This window comes from Poeciliopsis prolifica, unplaced genomic scaffold (genome assembly GCF_027474105.1).
Source record: "Poeciliopsis prolifica strain line A6 unplaced genomic scaffold, Auburn_PproV2 SCAFFOLD184, whole genome shotgun sequence".
NCBI lineage: Eukaryota > Metazoa > Chordata > Actinopteri > Cyprinodontiformes > Poeciliidae > Poeciliopsis > Poeciliopsis prolifica.
In genome coordinates, this window is record NW_026562559.1 from 53,547 (window position 1) to 77,097 (window position 23,551).

The 23,551-nt window shown below is 37.2% G+C and overlaps 1 long non-coding RNA gene and 1 pseudogene across 1 annotated transcript; both read right to left on the reverse strand.

Moving 5' to 3' along the window:
- Positions 1-1,982: 1,982 nt before the first annotated feature.
- Positions 1,983-17,872, reverse strand: LOC129356665 (NACHT, LRR and PYD domains-containing protein 3-like; annotated as a pseudogene).
- A 2,750-nt stretch (positions 17,873-20,622) lies between these two features.
- LOC129356668 (uncharacterized) lies at positions 20,623-21,741 on the reverse strand. The gene is made up of 3 exons (XR_008605440.1): positions 21,662-21,741; positions 20,877-20,973; positions 20,623-20,762 (listed from the first exon to the last, which is right to left on the reverse strand). It is a non-coding gene; the product is annotated as an uncharacterized LOC129356668 (long non-coding RNA).
- Positions 21,742-23,551: the final 1,810 nt, after the last annotated feature.

Consider the following 23,551-nt stretch of genomic DNA (forward strand, 5'->3'; position numbering starts at 1 on the left):
CACTGTAGAATTGGAGCATCTTAATAGTAAACCTGATTAAATTTGATACAATTCAAATATACCTGATTGTTCCTGTTGTGTTTAGTTCTTCATATTCACAATGAACCACATCCTTTTGTCAGATAGCTCTATTCTCTTTATTGCTAACTCACAGGTCCAACTCCTTCAGTGCTGCCAACATCTCATTCTGACTCCTTCCCACCCAACCCTGCAGAACAACATGCACAATAATAATACTAAACAGAAAGTGAAAGTAACAGGATGAAGAACTTGTAGGCGTGCATTTCAAAACAAATTAAACAGCAGAAACACAACACAAAAACTCAAATACATGTTAATATGAGAATATATTCTAACAAATTCAAAGAAAAATTAAATGCGACTCATTAATTCAAAAAGGTGCTATAAATGTGGATGACTGTGGGCAGAAAAGATCTTGTGTCGCAGTCTGTTAGTGAGTTTGAATCTGAAATGTGTTCAAGTGTTCAAGTTGCTAATATTGAAATGCTGCCCTCTCGTGGACACATAGCATTCCCCCTAGTTATAACAGCGACACAACCTGCACTGAAGACTATATTGCTTGTTGTAGCATCTTTCATCTTTCCCTAATCAACCCAATGGAGCTCCAACTCCTCATTGTCCTTTATTTAGGAAATAAGAAGGTATCTTTTATGGATTATTTATCCCCTTTTCAGATGAGATGATTTGCTGGACCAGCAGGTTGTAACTGAAGAATAAGGAGCTTAAATATTAGGAGGTTGATAGTGGGAACAATGGATCAGGGCTGATAAGCTAACAGATTGCAGGTGTGAGGAGTTGGACCTGGAACCAGGCTGAGGAGGGGAAAGAGAAATTGTCACAGGAAATTGAAGGAGAGAAACAAGGGAATAGGAAATAACCTTAACACTAAGGAACAAATTAGATTAAAGAAACATGATAAACTAGAGCATCAGAAAATAACTTGGAGGCAAGAAAAACATAAAAACAATCACTGGGGAGAACAGAAGTGGAAAACAGAACAAAACTAAAGTAGATAAGTCAAAGGAACAACAATAATGACAAAAATCCACAACCTAATTTAAACGCCCCCAGATCCTGACACCAACCTTAATGGGGCAGGATATGAAATAATGAACATAAATCATGTTGTGCAATATAAATGTTACTCACTTTTATATCATTTATGTGTACCGCTTATAACATATTAGTGAAGATGTATATTTCCAAGTATTTATTCTTCTTATAGTTAATTTGTTAATCACAAGAAAACAATGACTGCTTGGAATCATTACTGTAACATTATAATATATTGCAGTTAAAAAGTGTCAAAAGTGCAAGTAGATTACATTACATTGTCTTTAGGCACTAATAGCAACAAGAAAATCTACATCTTAACCAGTTTTCACAAAACTTAGAGAACAAAGATGTACATCAGAAAAATGCATATTACAGAGATTATTGACAAAGAACCGAGAGGTTTTGGATTAAATGTTACATCCAGTCTTAGATTAATTCCTTTTAATGATCTGATCATAGAATCTTTATTCTCACATTCTGAGAACTAATTATGGATTCCCCACTGCACTCTGTGCATCTCAGCATTCCTTCCCTAGAGTGGCTGCAAGGTGTAGTAAATGATGCTGCCAGGCTTCTGACAATCCTACAGGTTTTCATATGTGACTCTAATATTGATGCAGTGACATTGACTTCAGTTTTTTTTCACAGTGTAATTTAAAATTATTTTATTGAGTGAAGGGGTTTTCACAGACAGGCACCATTGAATATCAGAAGGCCACTGCAGCCACATGTCCTGTGATCAGAACCTGCTGATAATTCTTTATGGTAAATTGAAAACAAAGGGAGACAGAACCATTAGTTCAGTGGTTCTTAGACTTAAGAATTCTCCTTTGTTTGGTCCTAAGATTAATGGACAATGTTATTTCTTTTAAAAAACAGTTTTATTTAAAGTGACTTTTTATTATTTTTTTCTGTTTTTAATGCATTGATAGTCTTGAGATGTTTTAGTATTGAAAAGCACTTAGGACTAAAATGAGCACCAACACGCTCTTGAACGATTCTTGAACCCAAATCCAGGATAAAGTGTTTCAGTGAATTTGGTGTTGAAGGTGTAGATGTGGATCAGTGTGTCTGAAGAGACTCTGTAGAAGGACAGAGTCCCAGCAGGACAGTCCACATACACAGCCACTTTGTCAGAGACAAAGGAGGGAGAGGAGAAGGAGAGAACAGGGATGCTAGCTTTTTTTTCACTATCATGCCAAACAGTGTAACCATCATTAGAGCAGACTAGACACCAGGACTTATTATTAAATCCAAACCAGGAATTATCACTCTCTCCCTTTCTTTTGATTCCCCTGTAACTCACTGATACATAAACCCGCCATCTCCACTCAACCTCCCAGTAACATCGACCAGTCAGACCATCAGTACACAGCAGCTGATAGAGATCAAATCTGTCTGGATGATCAGGATACGGCTGCTCCTCTGTTGAACATGTCACCTTCCTTTCTTCATCAGAAAGTTTGAGGAATCTGTTACAGTGTTTTGGTCGACTGTTAGTGGACAGGAATCTGAAGGACAGAAGAAACACAATTCAGTTACTGATGTATAATTTTCTGAATTCACTCATGCAAAGATGAGACAATCTACTATGAATCAAAATGCTCTTACATTTCCTCAGACCTGGTGTCCATCTTTCTCCTGCAGGCTCCAAGCTGTAAGAAAGGAGGTTTTTGATGGTTTTACCAATTTTCTGTTACCTATGTCTAATATTTTACTGGTACTATCACTTCAGTTATAATGGATGCCTTTTTCTCATAAGCTGTATATTATTTAAGAAGGTTCAAATCCCAGCATTAATGATCCTAAACATACAGCAAGAAATTAAACAAATATTGATCAATTATTGTTTATGAATTAGATACAATTTTTAGTCACAGCCCCATTTTCAGATTAAGATTAAAATGAAAACCTTATTAGTTATGCTGTGATGGACTGACAGCCTGTCCAGAGAGTCCCTGACCTCTCACCCAATGACTGTGGAGATTAGCACCAGCAACCCTCATCATCCTGCAAGGACAAGCGTGCTAGATAATGGATGGACACTAATTTTGAATGATGCAACAAACACTCATGCTTCTAGTTTGCAATTATGCTTTGCTTTGTGTTTGTTAAAGTTGAAGCTGTTTAAATAGTTTTGCACAGCTCTGTATGAACTGCTCAACATCCTTTTTATTGGTTTTGGCAACTAATCATCTCTCCAACATGGCAAGATTTTAATGCTGCACTACAAGTCGTCTCTGACATAAACTAGCATTCATTGTCTGAGGCTGTTTGGGGCTGTTGGGTTTATCCTACACTCAAGATTGATCTAGAAAGATGAACAAATCCCATCATTAATCTTCCTTTATTTTTTTTGACAAATAAAGAGTTCTGGGAGACTTTGAACAACACCTTCTGGTTTGCTGCCATATTTTCCACTGTGTCTATTCTGAATCTAGCATTAAGCAATAGCATAGCTATGTGGCTGCAGAAACTATTTTCTTACTTCAGAGATTCCAGTTTGAAGCTTGGATTCTTCAATATATCTGCTAGACTCTCCATTCCTGTGTCTCCTGGATTATTGTATCTGAGGTCCAGTTCCTTCAGGTGAGAGGAGTTCACAGTCAGAGCCGAAGCCAGAGCAGCACAGCCTTCCTCTGTGATGAGGCAGCCTGAAAGCCTGCAGACACAAACACATAAAAATGTTGAAAAAATCATTTATATTCTCGAAGTGACACACTGGTTAGAACTGCTAGAATAATTAGTTGGAATGCTAAAAAGGTTAGAGAACTGTGTCTGTTGAGCAGCAGCCTACATGCTGGCCTAACAAATAATAAAGATTATATTTTCTGTCTCCCAGTGTTACTATGTAAAAATTAGAATGACAAAATGGGGTTATATTGGTCAAAAAATTTGCTAATTCAAAGCTACATCTTGGTATATTTTCCATTAATCTCACAACTGGACAACTTCATCTTCAGTTGCAATGCTTCCTATGTTTTTGCCAACTTCTACTGTCACTTCATGATAATACAGTCAAACTGCAGATACCCTCAACAATCTCAAATCCACCAAAAATCTTCATTTGATCCCCAGAAGCAGAAAAATCTTCTGACTTGAACAACAACAACAAAAAACAAAGCTCTCATCTCATCCAACCAGACCAAACATGGAAGTAGACACCTCAGCCTTAGGAGCAAAGGTCACTCATTGGAAAATCTCCCCTGTTGACAACACATTATAGCACACACTCTATAACACACTTGATAGTAGTCTAGATTTTATCAATCTAGACCAGACCTGGGCATTGTATGGCCCGCGGGCCGCATGCGGACCGATTGAGGATCCTGTGCGGCCCGCGAGGTAAAAAGTCAGACCACACTATTTGCAGACCTGGGCATTGTACGCCCGCGCCACATACGGCCTGTCTAAGGTTAATTGGAAATTTCAAAATAAACATATTTTCTAATTTCACCTCGTGAATGGACTAAAGCTGCTTTGCTTTATTTGAAGTTTTTATTTACGTACATAATGACGCATCAGGACGCACGCATGATTGGATCGTTGTCACAAGCAGGTCACCGCACTACTTTAGCCCTGAGAAATGTCTGCTCGTGCTAAAAACAGAACGCTAAAGGCCGAACGCAGAGTTTCAACAGAAATTGGACAGCTAAGTATTTATTTACGGAAGTCGGAGGTAAAGCTGTGTGTTTAGTTTGCGGGAGCAGGTCGCCGTGTTTAAGGACTACAATTTGAATCGGCATTACGAGACGAAACACGCGGAGAACTACAGAAACTTGAACGATGCTGAAAGGCGCGGGCATCGGAAGCTTTGCTAGCTAAGCTACAAAAGCAGCAAGGTTTTTTTTTTACCATGCTTCTGTTGGAATAAGAATTTTAAAGTAGCACAATAGTACATAAGTTAACTTTAGGTTAAGATAAACTTAGATACAGATCCAAACTGGGACAGCTGGTGACTCTCTGAACGCAGAGGAGTAGACAGAAAACAGGCCTAGACGCCTTGAATCTCTTTAGATAGGGAGCCTGTCTGCCAGGCAATTAACAAATTCCTGAGCATGGTTCAAAAGTTCACTAGGATCTTAAAACTTTTTATAAATAATTTTATCTATATTAGAATTAACTATATTTCTTTAAGCATGTTTTTAATTAGTTACTTATTAGATCCAAACTTATAGTCATTATTTAGCATTACATTGTGTGCAAGCTTGGTTAAAAACACAAACTACTTTCTTGTGGAAACATTTTGAGGCAGAGATAGCGCTGCAGCTGCAATCATATATCAAACTGGACAGCGTCTGATACGAGAAGGGTTTTCCGTATATCTGCTTTTGGGGCTCTTTAGCAGGAGGTAATAAAATTAACATTAAGACAGCCCACACAAAGGAAAAGAACACACCTCCTAATGCATATATTTAAATGAGGAGAATACGCAGTCTATAAAAAATGGTTGGTTTCACAGCAGAAGTTGGAATCTCTTTGTGCTGAGTGAGAGTTTCCCGGAGGATGCATCTTCTGTTTTGTCTTTTTTTTACTCAGTTCTTTGTCTCTGTTTTGTAATGTCTTGGACTTTTGCTCTAGGTGAGAGGCTTATTGTAAAGTTCTTGGATTGAATTTCTCTGGATAAAACTCTGAATATCTGAAGTCTGACGTCGTATGATTGCTCTTTTCTCTCTGCACACTTACACAGACACAGGAATTCGGGACAAAGAATTAATTAACGAGCTAAATCAAGTTATTCCTCTTTTTAATTCTTAACACTTCACACATCCAGGGATGCAGCAACCAAGACCAGCTTTGTAATATCCCACAAAATCGCTAAAAACAGTAAGCCGTTCTCAGAGGGGGAGTTTGGTGGACTCTGCAGCACCAATATGCCCTCAACAAAAAGAAGCATTTGAGCAAATCCCGCTGTCCAGGCGAACCGTGACAAGAAGGATCGAGGACATTGCGGGGAATCTGGAGCTCCAGCTGCAACGCGAAGTGGCAAGTTTGGACTTTTTCTCCAAACTTGGAGAAAAACTTGGCTTTGGACGAGAGCTGTGATGTCCGCGACACAGCACAGTTACTCATATTTGTCCGTGGGATAATGTCGGACTTCAAGATTACGGAGGAGCTGGCAGCAATGCGGTCGATGAGAGGAGCGACAACCGGGAGCAATCTGTTCGCGGAGGTACATGCGTACATGGACACACGGGGACTGAAATGGGACAGACTGGCAGGTGTCCAAATCTTACGGGCAAAAATGTCAGACTTTTGAAACGTATTCAAGATAAAGTGACGGAAATCGATGCAGATCAAAAATTGGTATTTTTGCATTGTATTATACACCAACATGTGTTGTGCAAATCAGTGCTAAAAATTAACCATGTTATTGATGTTGTTACTAAAATTGTAAACTTCATCAGGGCACGGGCATTGAGTCACAGACAGTTTGTCACTTTGGAGGAGCATGAGGCTGAACATACAGCTGTCAGATGGCTCAGCCTGGGCAAAGTGCTAAAAACAGTGTGGGATCTGAAAGCAGAGATTGGAGAGTTTTGTGAGAAGAAAGGTAAAGACATCCCAGAGCTCTCAGACGAGGACTGGGTGACTGCACTGATGAATGAACATAAAATAAACATATTTTCTAATTTCACCTTGTGAATGGACTAAAGCTGCTTTGCTTTTATTTTGAAGTTTTTATTTACATACATAAATACGTAAATAATTTATGTACGTAAATATTTACGTATTTATGTAAAAATACGTAAATATTTTTACAAATATTTTGTGCACAAGGCAAGGGCCTTTTTGTTCATGAAATGCACAGCCTGGTGAAGGCTTTTATGAGAAAGATGCAGTTTCTTTCAAGCCAACTGGAGAGCAACACTCTCACTCACATGCAAACCCTGAAAGAAGTCACACCATCAGCTGATTGCCTTCGCAGGTACTCATCTATGTTAGGAGCATTGCACAGTGAGTTTTCAAGGCGATTTGAGGATCTCAGAAAAATTGAGGATGAAATGCACATGGTTTCTTCTCCATTTACCTGCAGTGTGGATAATGTACACAGTGATGTTCAGCTGGAACTCATTGACCTGCAGTCTGATGCAATACTGGCAGAGCACTTTAAGTCAGGATCTCTGCTTGATTTCTACTCTTCTCTGAAGGAGGGGAACTTTCCAAACATTAGGAGACATGCTCAGAAGATGTTGGTTCTCTTTGGCTCTACCTACATATGTGAACAAACATTTTCAAGGATGAACTTTATAAAATCCAGGTACAGATCCTCTCACTGATGAGCATCTGTCAGCCATGCTTCGCATCGCCACTTCAGACATTCAAGCTGACTTTGATGCACTCGCTAAAGCCCAGCAGAGACTAGATTTCTCTCACTGAAAATACCAATAAAGTGGTTAGACTACAAAGACATGTAAGCATGTAGGCATGTAAAGGCACCAACTAGCAGTGAACTGGAACACTTTTTTGGAAGCCCTTTTCTCAATCAGTTCAATGTGATGTATCTTGTTTGGAGTACAAAGACAATATTGTGGTGTCTTTAGTCTGTTAAGAACCTCTTTCCAACAGTATATAAAACTCAAATGTGTTTTGGAGTGAATGTGACTGAAAATGTTCACTAATATGAGTCACAAATTGTATAAATGTTCACATTTTGTTTACCATTGATTTGGTTAATTTGACTGAATAAATAACATTTTTTTGTAAGGCAACCTCAGTTTTTCATTGCTTAACTATAACATCTACTCTTACTAGCTTGTCAAAACAATGCTATTTACTGCTTTTTATAAAGAAATACAATTAATATTATGCAGGATTGAGTTCAGCCTTTTGGTCTGGCCCTCCACAACATTTTCTGTCTCTCATGTGGCCCCATGGAAAAAATAATTGCCCACCCCTGATCTAGACTATTCTCCGTCTCTTGTCTTGATCTAACAACTTGCAAAGTCCAAACCAAGGTATGTGTTTATTTGACCAGAGCACCGTATTTTGTTGCCATATTTTATGTCATTCCCCTTTATTGGTTCCAGCTGTCCCTCATTTCCTGATATCCCCACATGTATTGAAGTTCACCTGTGTCATCTGTTATCCCTGGATCCTCTATGTTCATTTGTTGTGCTTTGCAGCGTTCCAGAGCAACTTTGCATTTTGACATCATTAAAACATTTTTCTCACTTCAACCTGGGTCTGACTGCTCTCATCCTCATCTCAACCCTCAGTACAAATACTTTTGATTTTGCAGAGGGACCTGGTGGTTCTAAACTTCTTACATTACAAATAAACATAAGCAGTAGGAACTTCTGTGTTTTTCAGTACATTCAGTGGTGCCAAAAATGCTTTAATTTTTTTATAACGTTCAGCACACTAATCTCAAAGGTTTAGAGACAATTTCTTTGATGTCATTCTTTAATTTCTGCTCTGATAAGTGACCTGCAAGACATTTTATAGGCAAATTTGTTACAAATCATGTTCTTAATTTACCTATAGTAAATTAAGCTTAACTTAACTGATTAACAGTTAAATGTTAGAAACATTTAACTGATCAGTTAAGGTGCACCCTCAGCTGAGTCTTCAATAATAAAGATTTCAAATACCTAAGTAACTTTTCAAAATAACATTGTACATTTTTAGGAAATGTGCAAACATGTTGTTAGCACGGAAATACTTCTTATGGAGTTGTTTTTGCAGAAAGACTGTTGGTGCCATTAAAGTCGATATGATCTGACTCCCTTGCGTGTGAAGTACAAAGTTGGACCAAAACACAGGTTGGGAAGAAAGCTGTTTAGATAGATAAGAAAAACATTTGTGATTAATTGGCTTATTCGGCAGTTCAGATGTGGACCAGATGTTTAGATTAAAGAGATCAAGATTTTTCGAGAAACTCCAACAGACACTCAGTCTATGAGCAGCCAGAAATCTTGACACAAATCAAAATAATTATCTGGATTGGTCAAAACTTCCCCCATACACACTAGTGTAAAGGATGGTGTATAAAAATGGGTTGTTGATAAAAAATGAGGAGATTTTGGGGAAAAGACTTTTGGAACTTTGATTTTGTAATGATGCATCCGTGGTAGAAGTGATAATAAATCTCCTGACCCGTCGTGGCTGGTAGTGAAGGACTCGTCTCTAAGTATTGTTTGTTTAATAATCAAGAGTTTTGGACCTTCCTATTCTACAACAATGTTCAAAAACATTGTCCTTTGTCCCACTAACAAAGTGAAAACCTATTAGTGTCTACATTGTGTAGATTAAAAAAAGAGAATTACTCTCAAATCAATAACACAACATAATCTGGAAAAAAATGAAGAACTGGAAATACTTTACAGATACAGTTTAAAGCCACTGCTTTCATACAGAGGAACCAATTTTACACATTTATTTTGAATGTCTCAAAAATTTAACTTTAAATTTCACTTGGGGGAGCGTATCAACCACAATAAGAACAATGTTTCGGGGGCAAAAATATATATTTTGACACTGGTTGTTGATCGTTGCTGGGACCAATATTGATATTTGAAAATATGACTAACATTTGTCGATTCTGATATTGACAATATATTGTGCTTCCCTACAAGAAGTGAAGATTTTCAGCTTGAGACCATTTTGTATTTATATTTAGGTTATCTTGATTAATCTGAAACATGAAATATATTTTTAACAGTAACATGGTATTATACAGTTCAAATTAAAACTTTTATCTTATTTCCCTTGGACAAGTAAGAAAGATTCTATGTTCATTGTTAAACTCACAACTTTATATTTTTTTTAATGTTTTTTTCCTAGACAGTAACGATTTGCTTAACTAACTTGCCCACATATCAGCATTGAAACTTCTTTGCTGCAACTGCTCTCTACTGCCAAGTCAGAGAAAACTCAATACTTGATACAGTTTTCTTTTTAAAATGTACACAAACAAAAATATGCTTTAGACATGTTTCTAAATATGTAAAACAAAGAATTTTACATTCTACATCTTACATAAAATGCAAAACATATGTGTTGCACAGAATGTAAAACATAGAATTAAAATGGATCAAATCTGAGACTCTCCAGTTCACAGTTAGGACTCATCAGTCCTTCACACAGCAGCTTCACTCCAGAATCTGTCAGGTCATTGTTACTCAGGTCCAGATCTCTGAGACTAGAGGATGTTGAGCTGAGCAATGAGGACAGAGCTTCACCGCTTCTCTCTGAGAGGTTACAACCACTCAGTCTGAAAGGACAAAGACAATACAAAGTAAATGTATTATTATGATTGCAGACTTTTATAAAACTGACTACATCTGTACTTACATAGCTTTGCTGGAGGCTTTGACTATTGGCTGCAGTCTCTGAAGACCTTCCTCTGAAGCAGAGTATTTCTTCAGGTCAAATGTCTCCAGACCTTTGTCTGATGACAGCAGGATGAAATGCAGAGCTGACCAATGAGCAGGAGACAACTGGTGTGTTGAAAAACTTCCTGTACGTAGAGATTGTTGGATTTCCTCCACCAGAGATTGATCATTTAGTTCATTCAGGCAGTGGAACAGATTGATTATTTTCTCAACACCATAATGATTCATCTTCTCCTTGATGTACTGGGCTGTGTACTTATTGGCTGCTAAACTTTCTTCTGTCTGTGCCACAAAGCCTCTTAAGCGACGCTTATTGGTCTCCAGAGAAAGACCAAGTAGGAAGCGGAGGAACAAGTCCAGGTGTCCATCTGGACTCTCCAGGGCCATGTCCATAGCAGTCTTGTACATTTCTGTCTCTGAGGATTCCTGGTGTCTTTTTTCCAATTCCTTGGATTTCATTTCACCTTTTACCATCAGATTGACTCCAGATTTGATGAAGGTCAGTTGAACATGAAGAGCAGCCAGAAACTCCTGAACACTCAGGTGAACGAAGCAGAAAACTTTATTCTGGTACAGACCTCTCTCTTCTCTGAAGATCTGTGTGAAAACTCCTGAGCATGTTGAAGCTGCTGTGATATCAATGCCACACTCTGTCAGGTCTGATTCATAGAAGATCAGGTTTCTTTTCATCAACTGTTCAAAAGCCAGTTTTCCCAGGGGCTCAATCATCTTCTGGTTCTTTGGACTCCAGATTGAATCTGTCTCAGCTCCTCCATCGTACTTGATGATCTTCTGTTTGGTCTGCACCACCAGGAAGTGGATGTACATCTCAGTCAGGGTTTTTGGCAGCTCTTCTTCATCTTTCTTGTTCAACATGTCTTCCATAACTGTAGCAGTGATCCAGCAGAAGATTGGGATGTGGCACATGATGTGGAGGCTTCTGGATTTCTTTACATGGGAGATTACCATTCTGGCCTGCTTCTTATATTTAAATCTTTTCATGAAGTATTCATCTTTCTGTGGGTCAGTGAATCCTCTGATCTCTGTCATCATGCCAATAAACTCAGTGGGGATCCGATTGGCTGCTGCAGGTCTTGTGGTTATCCAGAGGAGAGCTTTGGGAAGCAGGTTCCCTCTGATGAGGTTTGTCAGAAGAACATCCACTGAGGTGAACTTTGTTACATCTGTCAGGATCTCATTTTTCCTGAAGTCCAGTGGAAGTCGACATTCATCCAAACCATCAAAGATGAATCCAACTTTTAATTCTTCAAACCTGGAGATTCCTTTGGTTTCACTAAAAAAGTGGTGAACAAGCTCCACTAAGCTGAACTGCTGGTCTTTTAACAGATTCAGCTCTCTGAATGTGAATGGAAACATGAACTGGATGTCTTGGTTAGTTTGGTCTTCTGCCCAGTCCAGAGTGAACTTCTGTGTCAGCACCGTTTTCCCAATACCAGCCACTCCTGTTGTCATCACTGCTCTGATTGGTTCTTCTCTCTCAGGTGAGGGTTTAAATATGTCTTCAGGTCTAATTGTTGTTTCTGGTCTATCTGGTTTCCAGGACACTGATTCAATCTGTCTGACCTCATGTTCATTATTGACCTCTTCAGATCCTCCCTCTGTGATGTAGAGCTCTGTGTAGATCTGATTGAGAAAGTTTTGATTTCCTGATTTTGTGATTCCTTCAAACACAGACTGGAACTTTTTCTTCATGTTAGACTTTAGTGTTTGTTGACAGGTGGTGAATGATCCTAAGAGAATGCAAAAATAACTAATTAAAATAAATTCATCATTTCTTATATTTAACTTTAAAATTATTACAAATATTTTCTGTTGGTTACAGAAAAGGGTAGAGTGCCTTCTACGGGTCGAGGGAGATGTCCTGCCCCAAGTGGAGGAGTTAAAGTATCTCGGGATCTTGTTCACAAATGACGGAAGAAGGGAGCGGGAGATCGGCAGGCGGATTGGCGCAGTGTCCGCTATGAAGCGGGCACTGTACTGGTCCGTCGTGGTGTAGAGAGAGCTGAGTCAAAAAGCGAAGCTCTCGATTTACCGGTCGATCTACATTCCTACCCTCATCTATAGTCATGAGCTTTTGGTCATGACCGAAAGAATGAGATCTCAGATACAGGCAGCCAAAATGGGCTTCCTCCATAGGGAGCTGGGCTCTCCCTTAGAGATAGGGTGAGAAGCTCGGTCATCCGGGAGGGACTCAGACTGGAGCCGCTGCTCCTCCACATCGAGAGGAGCAAGTTGAGGCTCGGGCATCTGGTCAGGATGCCTCCTGGATGCCTTCCTGGTGAGATGTTTTGGGCACGTCCCACCGGAAGGAGGCCCTGGGGAAGACCCAGGACATACTGGAGGGACTATGTCTCCCGGCTGGCCTGGAGACAATCTCGGGATTCCCCCGGAGATTGACTTTTAGTTTGAATATGCTGAGTTATTATTTAATTATAATAATATCAACATATAATATTTTCAAATTTTGCTATTTGGTACACAACACAGACAAAAAAATACTGAACTACAGGGATCCTAAAGTACAAGCTCAGTGAAAGAGGCTGTATGCAGATAACATGGAAGGTTCAAAAACATTTCTATATTACATGAGCAACAACTTCTTTCCTGATGTTCATCATCATTTTCTGCTCGTCTTTGGAACAAAAAAAGTACTGTCGCTTGGCAATGTCTCAGCCAATAGAATAAAAGTGTTGTACTGGGTGTGTTTGTTTTCTTCCAGCAGGTGTCCCTGTGTGGCTACTGTTAATTATAGCAACCTGCACCAACCACTGGATGTACAGAAAAACAACAACCTCATCTTTCTCCTCAGTGTTACAATAAATATCCACTAGCAGTGCGCTACTAATTGCTAACAGCCGACTGAGTTTGTTCACCCAACCAATGAAAATGGATCCACAAATCCAATAGTGTTACAAGTTAGTCATGACTTGGTATCTATCTGATTGTTTCCTTTCTTAAGCCTCACTCAGTCACACTCATGCTGCTAGATTATTGAACACATTATGCAAGTAGTTTTCCAGCACTATTCATTTCATCCTCGTTGTTGTGACCTCACTTTTGTTCGCTGGATTTGCCCCCTCACCTTAAACCAACAGCTTTCTTAAAGAGTCACGAGGTGAGAGGCCACATTTGGTACCAGGAGCCACTGATTGAGCCCCGCTTGCTGTGTTGCTTCAGAATATAGATATCTCTTTGCAGCGCACTCCTCAGGCCACTCTTTAGGCGTGCTACGCCCTCTCCAGCCCAAAGGCTGCAGGTTGAGGTTCCTCTCTGCCCTGATCATCTGTGCTGGGCCACCTGTCCGACTCCTGGGACTTTGTGCCCAGTGAGATTCTACTCACTCCTCACCTGGAATACATCTGTATTCCACCAAATCTGTACTCCCCTTCCTTTACCTTAGCTCCTTTTATCTTGCATTTATTAGTCTTTGCAAATACCTCTATGACAGTGTTTCTTAATTCCAGTACTCAGGCCAACCTGCTCTGCATGTTTTACATGTGCCTCTATACCAGAACAGCTGATTAAATGATTGCGTGACGTCTTCTCCAGTCACCAAGTACTGAAGAAGCCTGTTGATCACCCAAGGATTTAATCCATGTGTATGGCAGAAGGGAAACACCTAAAACATGCAGGACAGTGGGATCTAAGGACCAGAATTAAGAAACACTGCTCTATGAACAACTAATCACTGTGGTCCCTCCTTATCAGAGGACCAGATCCAATTCATAGTGTCTGAGATGTTAAAGGGGAAAAAACTACACAGAATATAAAAGACATGTTTATATTCACAGTGAGAAAAAGAATCCACTGTGCAACAAATGTATTTGAATCTCATTTTGGAGCCTCTAAATATAAATCTAACAGAGGTTTGGCTGCCATGCACCAGTCTGTATGGAGCAGGTATCAAATCGGCAACCTATTGATTGTGTTGATTGAATGATTACCAACATTGAAAGAAAGATTTATTTATCAATTTACACTTTTTACAGAAATTGTCTTACTGCTTTGAAGATGGTCAGCAAGCTCCTTCTGGTTCATCATCCTCAGGAAGTGCTGTGTGATTTTCTCAAATGCTTCTCTGCTGCTGTTCATCTGCAGTTTATCTTCACCCTCTGAAACTTCATGCTCCTCCTTATTCTCATCTAAACCTTCTGGGTAATCTGAACCCAGAGCCATTTGGATCTTTTTCAGCTCACTGTCCGCAAAGGTGAAAATCTTCTTTTTCAGCTCCTAAAATGGAATAGTAGACACAGTTAAGGCCTCAATGGTTTAGCCAGTGCTGTGAAATACCATTAAATTCAGAGCTTTGTGAGTTGGGGATGACCTAGTAACATTTTTGTCAAAGTGAAATTTTATTGTAAATCTAAACTTAATTATTTACCCAAAATCTCCATCAATTTTAACTCAATAGGGAACAGACTCTTGTTAGTTCTCTGTTCATTTTGCTCCAATAGTGGAGCTAATATCTCATCAAGAGAGGCTGTTAGAACAAAATGGATGCTGGTGGAAAATCCACTGATTTATCCACTGGATCATACTTTGCAGAGATGACTAAAAATACATTAGACATGAATCAGTGGATGTAAATATACTGACCTTAAATATGGAATCCAGCTCTATATGTTGCTGTTGGGGAGACGGACCACTAGGAACCTCTGAGATTTGCTTCACTCTGTGGAGGAATCAGAAAGACTTTGCTCACATTACAGCTCTACACCCCCCCCCCCCCCCCACACACACACACACACGCACACACACGCACACACACACACACCCCCACACACACACACACATGCGGAAATAAAAAAGGAAGCTTTTGTAGATCCAGACAGGCAACAAAATTAACGTCATACTGAAGTTTATAAGGTGGATCCAATAGCAGCAGGTAGGACTAGTGAGGACCAGACGACACAGAAACCTCTTGTCACTTTGAGGGAAATCATGTGACTGATACAGTTCCTGTTTGGATGTGAACGCGCCAAATTGTATTTATGAGAGAAACTGTGTCAGCACATTTGTGGGTTTTGTTGGAAGGAAGAAACTTTGTGTTCTTTGCCTTGCGTTAGTTTTTGGCTCATATTGTAATACCAGCATGAATCAACAGAGGAAGAGGAAGTTCCTCTGTGTGAGATCATTTTTATCTTATCACAGAGAATAACATAAATTATTTTATTCTCATTTCCACTTTTGATAATTTTCTTTAAGATTATTCTGCTTCCTTTCTCTAGAATATTTGAATTAGTTTACATGGATTAACTTTTATTATTATTGTAGATGAAATGTTGGATTTACTCCCATAAACTGTCTTACTGTAACCGGATCACTTCTCCAACTATGGGTTGGGCTGCAGACACACAAAGCATCAAAATGCAAAGTAAAAACCAAATAGTGCTCTCACCATAGCAACTACCACCTTCAGATGCAAATACAGGAGTAATGGAAATTATTTAAAAAAAACTAACCTGGATGTCAGTTACAAAAGAAAAGTAAGGCAAGCTGAATGCTGTTGAAGACATAATGTCAGCTGCACTTCCTGTATTCAGCTGGTAGGTTCAGGTGAAAAAGTCTATATGGTTATAAAACAGAAACAAATGCCCAGATATACCAAGTTACAACATTTAAAAACAACTCATCTCTTTGGAGAAGGATGTTGGTCTATTTCTGACAGATGTCCAGATGAACAGCTGGACAGTGAGTGCTGAGCTCTGTCATGTAAAAAACATGTACAGCAAGAGTACAGTGACTAACAGGTGCATTGGCCCTAAACCTAACCCACTTCACCATTTGCTCAACAAACGGTGAAATGGGCTGCAAACACAATACAACAGCAAAACAAATTAACACAAATAACAGACAGTACATAAAAAATATTTATTTTAAAGTTTGAAAAAGAGATCTTTTTCTACCCTTTCATGCCTGTCTTTTAGAAGTAAACAATAAAACATTACAAATAAGAAAAACAACCAAGAATAAAAGCTGCAACTTTGCTCCACAAAAATGGAAATCCTCCAGATCACTAGAAGGAGTTTGGAGTGACGTATTATGAAAATATGCTGATGTTCTACTGAAACAGACATTAAATATACAGCAACTTTTTTTTCTTCCTCCAACTTTCTTCAGCAAATCTAATTAAAATCCTGAAAACTGTTTATGTTGTTTGAATCTCCTTGGATTTATCCAACATCTGCAGCATTCGATGTTGCTGTTTTGCAGAATTTTTACTTTTGCTTTTATTTCCTGTTTCTGCAGCATTTTGTCTATGTCAATATGTATAATGCAGATTGGAGTGTTGAGTGTCTGATGAGAGTTCATTAAAGCAAACGGAAAACTTAAAAAGGTTTAGGAACAGACTGGGAAAAGCCGAGTTAAAGGGAGGATTACAGAGGTTCTTTGTATGGGTTGTAACAAAAGGAATCATCAGTATTTGTGTTTCCACTGAACTTATAATTGTACAATTTCATTTGCTTAATGGAAATGCAGCATTTTTGAAAAAACTCAAGTTTTTCTATGAAAAGTTTTAGCACTATGATCAGGTGTTTTTTTTTTTTTTTTGCCCATTTCAAAATTGGTTTATTTCATAAAACTACAATGGAAGCACATAATCAACAACCAGATGGTGTAAACCACCAAGAAGAAGATGACAGGAAGTAGTAGATGGATGGGAGAAAGAAACTTGAACCAAATGAAAAGACAAATAGAAAGAAACATTAAATAAACAAATCACAAACCAACAACAAAGAAAACAAAGAATAAGACTAACTGTAGTGATACGAGGAATAAACTAAAATGGAAAAGTAAGAGAAAAACAAACAGAAAATTGATCAAAAGAGGAAATAACTAAAACAGCCCAAAAAACAAATATCAGTCTGTAGTTGCAACATTATTTATTTATTCATTTTGCATTTGTATTGTTCAGGTTTTAGTTTCTATTTTCTTGCAATTGCTTTTGTTTTTGTCTTGTGTGTTTAGGAGTTTGCATCATTCATGTGTTTGCAGCGTATTTCATTATTTGTTGTAATGAAATACAACAAATAATGTCAGTCACCATATAAGCAACTAACCTTAGGAATATAATCCACTAATCACTGCATTATAATTCAAGGGTGATTAATAAGTTGATAGACATTATGTTGTCAATCACAACATAATATCTATCTAAAGCAGATAGTTAGATCCTTTTACGAGCCCCCGGTCTGATTACTGACCTGATAAATTATTAAATCACTAAAACAAGACAATAGTACAATAAAAAAAAAAAACATTTTTCTTCCATACTTTTCTATACTCTATAGGTAAATGTTGGGATCACGTTTTAGATACATAGATTGTTTAGATGTAGCTCACCTCTTTCTAGATGAAGGCTGGTTTGATTTAAAATCAATGAGATCCCGCTTGGACATGTTCTCCCAGGATTCTGGTTCCACTTCATCGTCAGATTGTTTTCTGTAAATAAAGTTGCTTAAGTGATGATTTGCTCTAACAGATTGATGACACAAAAACAGTGGAAGGTCACTTCACCTCTTAGCTTTGCTCTGAGGTTCTCCTTCTTTCAGCTCCTCATTCTGACTCATGATGCCGAGGTCAGGGCCACATCAATCTGCAAACAGTTTTTATATTAATTTACAGAGACGATCTCTCACCTGTCCCACAGCTCTACATATTGTTTTTCTCTCACATCATGTTCAATAATGCTGCGTTCACACCAACATGTTTCGCATGTCAAAAACGTGATTCACAGCCTCGATGCGCCTCAACATAGACTGTAATCCAGACGTGGCTGACGCTCAAAACGTGGTTGGTGTATCGCAGCATAAAACTATCAGTTGACATTATTATGCAGTAAGACAAGCCAACAGAAAAACACAAAGGAATCTGGCAAAAAGCAGGAACTAATTTGGTACTTCCTACTGAATATTTAAAAAATGTTAACTTTCCTGTTATTAAAAACATAAAATGAGGTTTCAACCTTCATATTTTGTATGTGCACTTTGAACTGTTAATAAATATGATTAGTCATTTAATATTAGTACAATAATTAATAAAGTTGAAAGTTATTTAAAACTATGTTTTGTCTCACACACAACTAAAGATTCATATACACACAAAAGACTAAAATGCCACACACATACAATTTTTCTCACTGTTGTAATACATTTTAAATATTTTTAAACATTTTAAAATACATTTTAAATATTATTACCAGAATCACACCCTGGTCTTTGTGCCTGTACTTCCCCTATGTATAAAGGTGAAGACTTTCATACATTGGAGGTTATGTATAAGGCTGAATATATTAAATTAATTAAATATATATATATTCTGTCTATACAGGATTTCTCTTTATGGTTTATTTCAAAATATGAGAAATAAATCACAAAGCGTATTAGATTTCATATTTTTTTTATCACATTAATAGTCATTAATTTTCTATAATATAGAGTATAGAAAATTGTACATTTTACTCAAAAAAAGTAAAACGTAGCTGTCTGAAAGTAAAAAAGTATTTTTGTAAAAAGGCCACTGAAGTACTGAGTAACTGATCATAGCATTTTTTTAAATATTTAAAATTACATCAGACAGACAAAAAGTTATCAGCAAATATTGACGGAGACAATAATAATGTTTCAGCATTAAACAAACCAACACATCTAACTGGAGTTTAGAAATAAATGAAATAGAGAAACTAAACGAGCCTCGGTCTGATCGTTCTTTATGACCGACCAGCTGCTGCATAAAGACAAAAAAATCATAAAGACCAAATCTAGATGTTATTTAGTGTTTCTCCTGTTTCGTCCACAATGTATGGATTGTCTTACCTTCAGTTTGAAGTTGATCTGCAACACAGAAAAGATAACTGAAAATAAGTGTCTGAAATTTTTAGGTTTTTCCTCCAGGTGAGAAACTGATTCTGTTTTCATTCTCTGATTCACATCCAGTTCTGTCCGGTTTTTTAGTTCCTGTTTCTCAATTTGCAGGTTTTGTTTACTGTGGGCAAGTTATCAGTAGGTACCTGCAGACTCACCTTCTCCTATTTCTGATGCAAAGCAGGAAGGTTGAGCCCTGTGAGTATGGCAGGCCAATTTAGCATACAATCTGTTTTCCATCCATCCATTTTCTTACACCCTTGTTCATCTGAGTTTTTATAAATATTTAAAAGGAGTTTTCACTAGAAACAACTACATTTTGACTATTCTAAAGAGTAATTTAAAATATCTGCTTTTATATTCTGACTAGTAAAAAAACACAATTCAAAATATTTCCAGTGTCTGTGTTTCCCACGGTGTGTTATAGTGGGTTTGGTTTTTACATTTAATTAAACAAAAACATGTTGACGTGGGTCATGATCTCACTTTGGTACCGCTGTGTCTTTATGGCAAGCAGTGTTAATATAAAATCATCTTCTCCATACTCACATTGCAGACATCTGAAATCACTTTATGATTAAACATGATTAGTTAATTATGAAGCTATCTCTTCTACTGAGTCCCAGTTGAAGATATCAGCAATAAAATATTTACTATTTCAAACATATATTTCCACCATGTTGATAATAATGAGGTGAACATGAGGAAGCTCTAAAATAATTCATATACTTGGATATTTTGCATATATTTGATTAACACCTCTAGTTGTTTCCCTATGTGAGTTTTGTATTTTTACATTTTCTTCATTTTTTCATTTGTTGTATTTTGGCACTTGCTCAATAACATTTCATGGGGAAATAAGAATGAGGAGAGTTAACTGCTGCATAAATAACCTTCACCCACTTCAAAATAAGAGCATTTTACTGTTAATAATAATTACTGTTAATTATTAACAGTAAAAAACCAAAACTTTTACACAGATTTCAAATGTTATTTAACTGAACATTTACAAAACAGAAAAGTAAATTAGAGTTTTAAAATTCATCTGAAAAAATTTATCTAAAGGAAGCTAAAGGCACTGAACATTTTCCAAAGTTAGCTAAAAAAAATTAGCTGCTAATAGCAGAGCTAAGTGTGCAAACTAATAAATTTTCAAGATGGCAGATATCCTCTTACTACCTTGGCTCAAAGAAGACTAGTAAGTTAGCTTTAGCATCTAATCTCTTGTCGTCCTGAATGACTAGAGACTGAAGGTAAGCTGTTAGCTGCGAATAACCTCTCAACAGAACCCCACTTCAAAAACATCTAAATTTTACACCATGTTTACTGGACTGATGATCAGGGGCATTTCGTTTTTTCCTGATTTGTTGGTGCAGGGGCTGAAGAAGGGGAAGAGGTTTTCAGTGAAGATGTCGTGGAAAGAGTAAATGTGGACTTTGGAATCGACGTTGTAAAAAGATACCTGTGGGAAGAAGAAAAGAACAAGGACAGTTTACTAACTTAATAAGGTTTCACATCCAGCCGTTAATCGTTAGATTGATGAGTTTCTGAAAGTAAAACAAGGTTTTGTTTTCACCTCTCCTTTCTCATAGTCCACAAATATTCCAATCTTATGAGGTCGAAGTTTCATCTCCACGTTTGTGCACGGCTCAGAGCGAAAGGCGTAATTGTGTCTGAGGGAAAAGAAGAAAACAATTAAATTTCTAATGACTGCCTGTAGAGCCATGATGGGAAGAGTGGACACACAGCCAGACACAGGGATTTAACGTGAGGAGGTTTCTGTTATAATGTGTGAAAATAAAGTCATAATGTTACCAGAATAAAGTTGTCACATGGCAAGAAAAACATTGTAATATTACTAAAATAAAAAACAACAGCATAGAATAAAATAAAGTTGTAATATTAGTAAAATAAAGTAGTAATTAGTTAAGAAAAACATGACAGAAGTCTGATGGTCTCTGATTGGTAGAGAGTGGGGTCAGAGGTCACATTACAATAGTTACAATAATCCAATCCACCATTTACAAAAACTCACAGCAGTGACTGAGTCTGACCAAAAGCCAAAGAATGATCAGAAATTTCAACATGGCTTCCATGTCCTCCATTACTAATGAAGGACGTTGTTTTTGGGTTACATACAGATCACATTGTACTGACATTGGCATCACCTACTAGAGCTCTGACTCAGTGGTGATAGAAAACCATCCGCACTGTGTAGAGCAGAACTGAGCCAATTCAAAGCTAGTTGCTTTTGGTAAAGGGCCGTAAGTTAGACTGGCAGTCCACTAGTTCACAATTTGTAGCGTAGAGACGACCATATGAACACAACAGACAGAAAGCAGGAGACATAAATATACAGACCATAAATATGGATGTTTGATGTTGGGTATTCTGACCACTAGGGAGCTCTGAGATCTTCACTCTGTGGAGGAATCATAAAGATATTTATCACACTCCAGCTCTCCATACAAAACAGGCAAAAATAAACAAGTTATTTGTAGATCTTGACAAATAATAAAAGTAACCCTAAGAAGCAACTTCAACATATTATACTTTTTTAACATTTGTTTTGACAGTGAAAACAGAGAAAAAGCTTTAGCCTCATCTGACCGGAACATCTTCTTCTACAATTTCTCTTTCTATCTTCCCATCACTCTCAGCATCTCACATTCCTACCCTTAGAAATCCTGACCTGCTCATCTTTCCCATCTCTGTCTCTCTACTTCACCAACCTGTACAAATCATTATTTCCCTCCTTATTGTCCAAACAGCATATAGGTCATTATTGGCCCTTTGTTTGGGCTTTGCCACCACTATTTTCACAATACTTTTTTCTCCACATGTGCTACTGTAGCACATATTCTCAAGGGAGAAATTGAGTCTTTTCAAAATGCTTTATACATTTTTTTATTTTTTTAATAAAATTTCAAAATGCTATATGAACAACAGATGATTTGACAGAATAATTATTCAAAATATCTAAAAAGAAAAGATGAATTTTAGCTTATCCAAAATACACTTTCAGATATCTGTTGTTAGTTTTATCTGGAATTATTTGCTTTCATAGTATCTATAATTTAATTTGTACATGTCAAGTCCTATAGGTTATTGTATCTAAAAATACATTTAAAAGTCTTGAATTATGATGTAATATAAGACATATTTAATTGGAATTATGACTAGTCAGAACAAAAATCAGGATGTCTCAAATTTAGTTTATAACTAATCATAATTTAGTTATTGATACATGAGATGTATGTTTCAGATGGTCAGTAATTCTAGAATTAGAGCCTTGAAAAACCTTAAAGTTAAACCTGATTCAATTTGATTGAAATAAAAAATATTTTATTTATCTGAATGGGAAATTAAATCTTGTAAGTTATATTAATTTAAGATTCCTCAAAAAGTTGTTGATGGTGATGACTGTTGGCAGGAAATATCTAGTATTACAACGATTTACTGACAGTTTCATGAAGAGAATGCTCATTGTTTTCCATAATCTTGATTTTATGTAAAATCCTTCTTTGCACCATCGTCTTTGGACCAGAACATCAGATGTTAGATCAGCACCATCAGTCTGTAGCTGCTGAGGTTCTTTGAATGTTTGGTCTTTGGTACACAGAGATATTTCACTGTTTTTAGTAATTACCCCAGAATCACAGTGATGGGAATATCAAAACAACTCTACAGTCATTTGAAGATATTTTATTGTCAAACATATAGAATCCCTTATTTAAACATCTGTAAACATAAAATCTCCTTCAAGTGTTCATAAAGTGAACACTCTTTATGAACTCTTACCAAAGTAAGTAAAATGGGTTTTTTTCTTGATTAAAGCTTAAAAAGTGATTTTAAAACTGGGAGACCCAACCAGCACCATATAAACTGTAACATAGTGTAGATAAATAATGCAATACAAATATTAATAAAATGCCTTAAAAAGCAAAATTTCACACAGTTTTACATAATTTATGTTCCGTTTATAATAACATATCAGTACTGAAAAATATAGTGAAGTACTTTTACTCCCTTCATGTCACCAACTTGTTAGTCTAATCACAGGAAAGAGTTTTATTACAGTAACATTAGAATATGGTGCGATTCAAACAAATGTAAACGATGCATGTAGAGATTATATTGTCTTCAGCGAGACAACAGCAGCTGAGAAAAACTACTTCTTAACCAGTTTTCACATGAATAGATAAATAAAAGTGTACATAAAGAAAAAACATGTCAAGGATTTAAAAAACA